Source organism: Citrus clementina, unplaced genomic scaffold, assembly GCF_000493195.1.
Source record: "Citrus clementina cultivar Clemenules unplaced genomic scaffold, Citrus_clementina_v1.0 scaffold_3, whole genome shotgun sequence".
Classification (NCBI taxonomy): Eukaryota; Viridiplantae; Streptophyta; class Magnoliopsida; order Sapindales; family Rutaceae; genus Citrus; species Citrus x clementina.
In genome coordinates this window covers 20,451,033-20,460,007 of record NW_006262339.1, presented here as the reverse complement: position 1 = coordinate 20,460,007, position 8,975 = coordinate 20,451,033, and the positions used below count along the sequence as shown (strand labels likewise).

General features: G+C 34.0%; 1 pseudogene; it reads right to left on the bottom strand.

Moving 5' to 3' along the window:
• Window positions 1-3,953: 3,953 nt before the first annotated feature.
• LOC112099674 overlaps window positions 3,954-8,975 on the bottom strand; it is a 6,486-nt pseudogene continuing 1,464 nt past the window's right edge.

The window sequence follows — 8,975 nt, the reverse complement described above, 5'->3', positions numbered from 1 at the left end:
CTGAAAAATATTTACAAGATAAAAATTAACAAATTATGAATTAATTTAACATAAAATATATTTGGGGAGTATTAAAATAATTTAGAAATAATGAACACATTGATCGACACAATAAGTGAAAAACTAATAATTTTATCCTTATTAAATGTACACTTTTTAGTGTCAATCACACCCCCTAACCAGCTTATTGCTAGGCCCTAGCAATTTAAGCGATAAAAGTTTAGTAAAATTTCAAACTCAAATTGAAAATCATTTTTTTTTTAAAATTGTGTTTGCTTCTTCCATCAGATTAATGACAATAATTAAATAAAAGCATAAGTATTATCTTCAGCATAAAGAAAATCACACCTGCACAAAATAATTTAGTAAAATCCTGTAAAATGATCAATTATCAGAGCTACATTGATCAAGCCACTTTTAAGAATGATACATCAAACCCCAAAATCTCACGATTAAGAGTAACTTTCTCAAAAGAAGATATACCCCAAATTAATTTGTCACTCTAAAAAATGGTAAATTTGAGAGAATAATAAAATAATATCACACGCTCTCACCAAGATGAAAAAAATAATGCCCACAGCTTAGAAATAAAATGATCTCAAGTCCAATGAATTACTAGCAAAATTTATTTTTATTTTTATTTTTATGCATCACCACAGCATATCTTTTAGTCCATATTACCAGCTTTTACTTCATACTATAGTTCCCAAAAATCGAGACGGACTTTTTTTAGGACGTAACGTAGGCTAGGGTTATGGCTAACAAAAAAGGTAATAGGGAAAACAAAAATATATGTTTGAAAAATAGGGGACTTTTTGGAGATTATAAGGTGCTTTTTTTTTTGCTTGGATTTTGTTTTCTTTTTTTTTTTATTAATTGATATATACATATCATCTTATATATATATATATATATAGCACCATTATTAGGAATACATAATCATCCTTATTTTTAAACATAATTGGGTGATAGAAAACATAAAACATAAGGTGATACTCCTCATTGGAGTAGGAAAATATGATAGGTTACCAAAGAATTTTTTTTTTCAAAGGCTTAAAGGGGTTAACTATGTATTCTTTATAATAGGGTTGGCTAGAAAGGCTCAAACGGATCAAAGATGACCTTCTGTCATCTTTTAGGGTTCTATATAATCTTTCATATCCACTAGTTCAATGGACTTTTAGATGCGGCTGCACAAACTTTCTTTTTTAAAGCAAATATTGAGATCTTGTACAATAAATTGTGAAGCTGTATAGGCAAACAAGGTTACTCTCCAAGGATAATAGGCTCAAAAACTCGCTTGGTCTTTTCATAACATGTACATTCCTCAAAATAGCTTAATCAATTTCACTCATTCAATTTCTCAATTTACGTTTCAACATGCAAAGGGAAAAACATAGTGTAACATAACTCAAGGCCAAAGATAATACAAATACCAAAATTTGAAAATCATCATGTTATCCAATGTTAAAAGATCACACTGAAAAAGAAAATAATTTTTTTTAAGAAAACACTAAAAAATTGGAACTAATTGCAGAAACTTAAGTAGATGATTAAGAGAAAAAGACCGAAAACAAAAAGTTAGAAACATTTTTTTTTTGAAAGAAAACACAAAAGTTAAGAAGATGCGTTTCTAGAGACACTACATTCTATATTCTGCCATCTTTGACTTAAAATTTTATCCAAAGTTAGTCTTTACAACAAAAATTAGTAAAAACATCACTAGGACTGAGACATTCTACAATTATCAACAAGTCCCTCCCCCCAACCTGAAAGAGACATTGTCCTCAATGTCTAAAGAAAGGAGTAGAGTTTAGAAGATATCACTTGGCCACTGTTGGAAATATTTACAGACGGAGAGTTAAATTTAATTTACACTTTTTACGAGAGTTACTGCCATCGTCATCAGTTGCCCAATCCAACGCCAAAGTCATGGGATCTGGCTCTGGTTTGTAAGCTTGCAAAAGATCAAGTAACTCTTTAGCAATAGGAGCACAAATGAAGAGTTTTTTCGCTGAGGATAGAATGAAATATTTTTTTATTGCATGATTAAGAAATGTTATTAAGACATCATAAAAGTTATTAACATTTAACAAATCGATGGGTTTTTTATGGATATTCAAATGGGCCCAAGAAGCAAATGTAATTAGCGCCTCCAAAGTTGCAAGGTCTCCTGGCAAGAAAATGAAAGCGTCAGCATGATTTAACATTTCAGATATTTTTTCTTGCATACCTGAGACAACTAACTCTTCTCCAGTTGGTGAGTCTAGTAGACATCTAAAAAGTTTTAAGGCTTTTGGAATGATGCCTAGCACTTGGCTTCCTCGAACGAAAGTAGTTTCAGAGACAAGTTTTGATAACCCTTGGTCACCTCCTCCATATACAAGATGTAGTTTCCTCTCTGCTATAGCACGACCAAGATCTATGGCTGCCTGAACGAACTCCTTATACTTTCCATAACGAAATCCAGAAAGCATACAAATGTTTTAAAGTTGACTGCTTGAAGTTGCTGCCATTATAACAATTCTAAAAAGAACCAATTTGTGAGTGCTTAAAAAGAAGCTCCTATTTAAGGATCTTGGTGACGGACATAATGATATACATCTATAAATGGGGTGGTGTGTTTGTCAAATGACGCGTGAAGCTTTTAGCTTAATAATTCAAAGGCAAACAATGAAAAGAAAAAGAAAACAGTGATTAGACAAAAGAAAGAAAAAAACACAATAATAATAATAATAATACAAAAGATAAAAGAATAGTAAAATAAAAGGATATTTACTGGTAGTTGTGATTGTGGCTCACATCTTCCTCTGATTTTACGTCCAGTAACGACTTGAACGCCCTCTATGGGTCGAGGATAGGCTTCCCATCCAGTTTTCTTATAAACTGGCAAACAAGGTCTTTTAGAGTCAGATTCCCAAAACTAAATTGTGCACTTTCCTTTTGGAACAACTTCCACAAATTTTGAATTTCACGTTGAACATATCTGCTCGGATGCTTCTCAAGAGATCGTAAGATATCATCCAACGATTCTTTACTCATGCCATCCTTAACGAATTTGATTTTATCTTCACGATTTACAGAAATCATTCCTAAAGCTTTACAAAGTGGATTTTTGCAAGCAAGTCTTACACAGTGAGAACATTAAGAGCCAAGTCACTTACCTCTTCTTTTCTTAGCAAATGTACTTTTACCAAAACCAGGCATGTAGGAAATGAATGGATCAGAAAACTCACCTGCCAATCAGACCTTTGCTTCAATTAACCAGCGAATGTCAGCAGGAATCCCATTGATCATTAACAAACGCAGTCATTCACAACGAGCTTTGTAAATCTTCTTAAGAGCATTTTGAGGGAGAGAAGGAAAATATTGATGCAAATTTTGTTGTATTGCTTCCATGCTTGACATTGAGGTTTCAGTTATTGTGGGAAACTGAGAATACCGACTTAAAAAGTCACGGAGTACCGTTATCCGCCATTTACACGGAAGAGTAATATCAAAACAAAACGAATCAAATCTGCAAAATCAAATCAAATCAAAAGTGAAAAAGAACAATAAAACAAAAACACACAAGGAATATAACTCACCTTCGTCCTTTTATTGAATCCAGTTCCAATTGCAGATTATAAATACCATCCTCTATTTTCTTGAGTTGTCTTTCATGATCTTTCACGTGAGATACTAACTCTGGTGGTTGCAGATCCCAAATGGGATGTAATTTATAAAATCGGAGCAATTTCCTCAGGTGAAATTTTACATGAAAAAGCATTTTAAGATGATCGAGAAGGAAATTTCTCATGGAGGTACTCATGACAAGTATAAAAACAATACATAATTAAAACAATGCAATGCACTCCATTCAAGACATAGGGAAAAGGAAAAAAAATTAAATAATTCAAACGATAAAGTGACGGTAAATCAAATTCACAAAATGTTAAAATGAAAAGGCTTAATCAAAATTTTGGTGGGTCACTCAACTGGATTTCGGTATCTGCTTCATGTAGTTGGTATTCCAGATATGGTTTCAATCTTTGGCCATTAACTTTAAATGTGACACCATCATTTGGATTCTCAATTTCTACGGCTCCATATGGATACACATTTTTTACAACAAATGGACCATTCCACTTTGACTTTAACTTCCCTGGAAATAAATGAAGACAAGAATTATAAAGCAACACTTTTTGACCAATTTCAAATGTTTTCTGAAAAATTCTTTTGTCATGAAAAAATTTAGTTCTTGCCTTAATAATTCTGGAATTCTCATATGCATCATTCCTTAATTCCTCAAGTTCATTTATTTGCAATTTACGCACATTGCTAGCATTATCAAGATTTGAATTAAAAGCTTTAATGGCCCAAAATGATTTATGTTCAAGTTCTACTAGTAAGTGGCAAGATTTTCCATAAACAAGCCGATAGGGTGACATTCCTAAAGATGTTGTAAAAGCAGTACGATATGCCCAAAGTGCATCAATTAGTCAAAGAGACCAATCTTTACGGTTTGGATTAACTGTCTTTTCTAAAATTTGTTTTATCTCCCTATTTCCTAATTCAACTTGACCACTTGTTTGAGGGTGATAAGGGGTAGCAACCTTATGTGTAATTCCATATTTCTTCATTAAGGACTCAAATGGCTTATTACAAAAATGCTTACCTCCATCACTGATAATGGCTTGAGGTATTCCAAATCTGCTCAAAATATTTTCTTTTAAAAAGCGGATCACAATCTTGTGATCATTGTGTCGACAAGGAATCGCCTCGATCCATTTTCAAACATAATCAACAGCAACCAAAATGTATATAAATCCAAATGATGATGGAAAAGGGCCCATAAAATCAATTCCCCAACAATCAAATATTTCAATGACAAGGATGGGGTTTAAAGGCATCATGTTTCGCTTTGAAATAGATCATACCATTTGACAATTCTTACACATTTTACAGAATGCATGTGAATCTTTAAATAATGTAGGCCAATAAAATCCACACTGCAATATTTTTGCAATTGCCTTTTTTGAAGAAAAATGGCCACCGCATGTTTCAGAATGACAAAATTTAATGACCCTACTTACCTCGTCGTCTGGTATGCATCTTCGAAAAATTTGATCAGAGCAGTACTTGAACATGTATGGTTTATCCCAGTAAAAGTTTTTTACTTCTATTAAGAATCTCTTCTTGTCTTGGGAACTCCAGTCACATGGCATTTCACCTGTTGCAAGATAATTAACAATATTAGCATACCAAGGCATTTTGTTTATAGAAAACAAAAATTCATCAGGGAAAGAATCATTGATGGGTGTTGTTTCAATTGAAGACTCATTTGTAAGTCTTGAAAGATGATCTGCAACAACATTTTCAGCGCCCTTTTTGTCCTCAATTATCAAATTAAATTCTTGAAGTAGCAAAATCCATCGTATCAACCTTGGTTTGGCATCCTGTTTTGACATTAAATATTTCACAGCAGCATGATCAGAATAAACAACAGTAGATGAACCAATTAAATACGAACGAAATTTATCCAATGCAAATATTACAGTAAGTAGTTCTTTCTCAGTTGTAGTGTAATTCATTTGAACACTATTCAAAGTTCTACTTGCATAATAGATGACAAAGGGCTTACTTTCCTTTCTTTGACCCAAAACAACGCCAACGACATAATCACTAGCATCACACATTAGCTCAAAAGGTAAAGACCAATCAAGGGGTTGTATTATTGGGGCTGATGTCAAAAGACTAATTATCTTTTCAAAAGCTTGTTGATAATATTTAGTCCATTCAAATTGTGTATATTTTATTAGGAGGTTACAAATTGGTCTAGATAAGGCACTAAAATCTTTTATAAACCTCCTATAAAACCCTGCATGTCCTAAAAAAGAACAGACTTCTCTAATTGTCTTTGGTGAGGGAAATTTCGAAATGACTTCAACTTTGGCTTTATTAGCTTCGATTCCTTTTGAAGACACAATATGGCCTAAGACAATTCCAGAAGTGGTCATGAAATGACAATTTTCCCAATTTAAAACTAGTCCTTTTTCTTTGCACCTTTCCAAAACTTTTTCTAGATTATCAAGACATGTATCAAAAGAATTACCAAATACAGTTAAATCATCCATAAAAACCTCTAGACAATTTTCAACCATGTCACTAAAAATGCTTAGCATGCACCTTTGAAATGTTGCAGGAGCATTACAAAGTCCAAAGGGCATTCTCCTAAATGCAAATGTTCCAAATGAGCATGTGAATGTGGTATTTTCCTAGTCTTCTAAGGCTATAGGGATTTGATAATAGACAGAGTAGCTATCAAGAAAGCAGTAGTAGGGATGTCCAACTACTCTTTCGAGAATTTGGTCTAGAAATGGAAGGGGAAAATTATCTTTTCTAGTGGCATAATTTAATTTTCTGTAATCAATGCACATGCGCCAACTAGATGGAATTCGTGTTGGGATTGGTTCACCTTTTTCATTTTTTACAACAGTTATTCCAGATTTCTTTGGTACTACTTGAATTGGACTTACCTATTTACTATCAGAGATAAGGTAGATACTTCTTACATCTAGTAGTTTAAGGACCTCATTCTTTACCACTTCTTTCTTATGAGGGTTTAGTCTTCTTTGTGGTTGACGAGTTGTTTTGGCATTTTCCTCTAAGTGTATTCGGTGTGTGCAAATTAAAGAATTAATGCCTTTTATGTCTTTTAAGGTCCAACCAAATGTAGTTTTATGCCTTTTTAGTACAGATAACAACTTACCTTCTTGATCATGCGTGAGCTGAGAAGAAATTACCACCGGATATATCTGCTGCTCTCCAAGATAAGCATACTTCAATTCTTCTGGTAAGGGCTTTAATTCGAGCTCTGGTGCTTCCTCTTCGTTTGGTTCTTCAGGTTGCACCGTATCTTCAAAGTTCGATTGGTAATCGTCACCTATAGGTACCTGCATATAATCAAGTGTAGGACATGTGTTAGTAGTATCATAATCTAATTCTTTACTTGATTCAAAAGAACCAGCAAAACAAATTTCAACAGAGTTTGTAAAATTCTCATCCTGAATGTGTTCCTCAATGATTGGCTTGATGAGATCAATTTCCTCATTCTCATGATCATCATCTTCTTGGTGGTGAGGTTGTTTACACATGTTGAACACATTGAGTTCCAGTGTCATGTTGCCGAAAGATAAGTTCATTAATCCATTCATGCGAGTTATCAAAGCATTAGCAGAAGCTAAAAATGGTCGACCCAAAATAACATGAATTTGTTTGCAGTCATTAGCAATTGGTTCCGTTTCCAGAACAATTAAATCCATAGGATATATGAATTTATCGACCTGGACTAATACATCTTCAATTATTCCTTTTGGAACCTTAATCGATCTATCAGCAAGTAAAAGAGTGGTAGAAGTTGGTTTAAACTCACCGAGATTGAGTTGTTGGTACACTGAGTGAGGAAGCAAATTAACACTAGCACCAAGATCAAGTAAAGCATGTCCAATTTTATGATCCTCAATAGTGCAAGAAATAGTTGGACAACCAGGATCCTTGTATTTCAAAGCACTATTGGTTGAGAGAATATAACTTACCTGTTCTGCTAGAAAAGCTCTCTTTTGCACCTTATGTTTCCTTTTCACTGTGCACAGATCTTTCAGAAATTTAGCATAAGAAGGCACCTGTTAATGACATCCAGTAGAGGAATGTTGACCTTAACTTGTTTAAAAACTTCATAAATTTCTGGACTGTGGTTTGATTTCTTTGGCTTGATCAGTGCTTGAGGAAATGGGGGTACAAGAGGAGAGTTGGTTATTTCTTCATAGTTTAAAGGTTCGACAGACTCTTCCCTATTTTCTGAAATTGAATCTTTACTAGTTTCACGAGGGTCCACAATGTGTTTTTCGACTACTTTACCACCACGAAGGGTTATAACCGATTTGACTTAACTCATATTTTGGTTTCCTGAATTTCCCATTTGAGGATGTTGTTGACTCTTGGGGTTTGGTTAAGGTTGAGCATGAAACTTTTCTTTTTCATGTATGGTCAGAACAGATGTAAGTTTGGAGATAGTTTCTGTCAAATTGGTTAAGGTTTGCATCGTTTGGTTATTGATCGACTCTTGTTTTTCAATAAACGAATGCAATGTGTCTTCTAGAGTTTTTCTTGGTGGTGGGACCTATGGTGGGTAACTCTGGGAGTTTTGAAAATTTTGACGTGGAGGAACTGATTGTGAAGGTTGTGCATGATTGTCATTTGTCCAACCGAAATTTGGGCGGTTTCTCCAACCAAAGTTGTAAGTTTGGGAGTATGGATTTGGATTTGGCCTTTTGAAATTGTCAATGACATTTACTTGTTCATGCAGACTTTATCTCAGAGCTGGTAAAGTTGGACAGTCCTGCGTAGAATGGTCAGTAGAATCGCAAACATAACATGAAATATTTTGAACAGACTTTACATGATCATTTTTTTTTCGACTCCAATGCTTCAACTTTTCTAGCTAATGATGCAAATTTGGCTTGAAAATCATGGTCTTCCCTAAGGTTATGCATGCCTCCACCAGATAGAGATGACTTGGGTTTACTTGACGACTCATAAGAACCAACTGTATCCCAGTGTTGTGCATTTTCTACTATATAGTCAAGATAGTCTAATGCATCTTCAGGACTTTTATCCCTAAACTCACCATTACACATCATTTCAATTACTTGTCTACCTTGGGATGTTAATCCCTCGTAGAAATAAGACACTAATATCCATGTTTCAAAACTGTGATGTGGGCAAATGTTAAGTAGTTCTTTAAACCTATCCCAACATTGGTAGAGAGTTTCTCCTAGTTTTTGAGTGAAAGTGATGATTTTTCTTTTGAAAGAATTTGTTCTGTGGGGTGGGAAGAATTTTTTTTAAAAATTGTGCTTGCAGGGCCTCCTCAATGGCGTGCTCCGAAAAATTTTCATTGGGAGCCCTCTCTGCACTAAAAAAATTGAAACTCT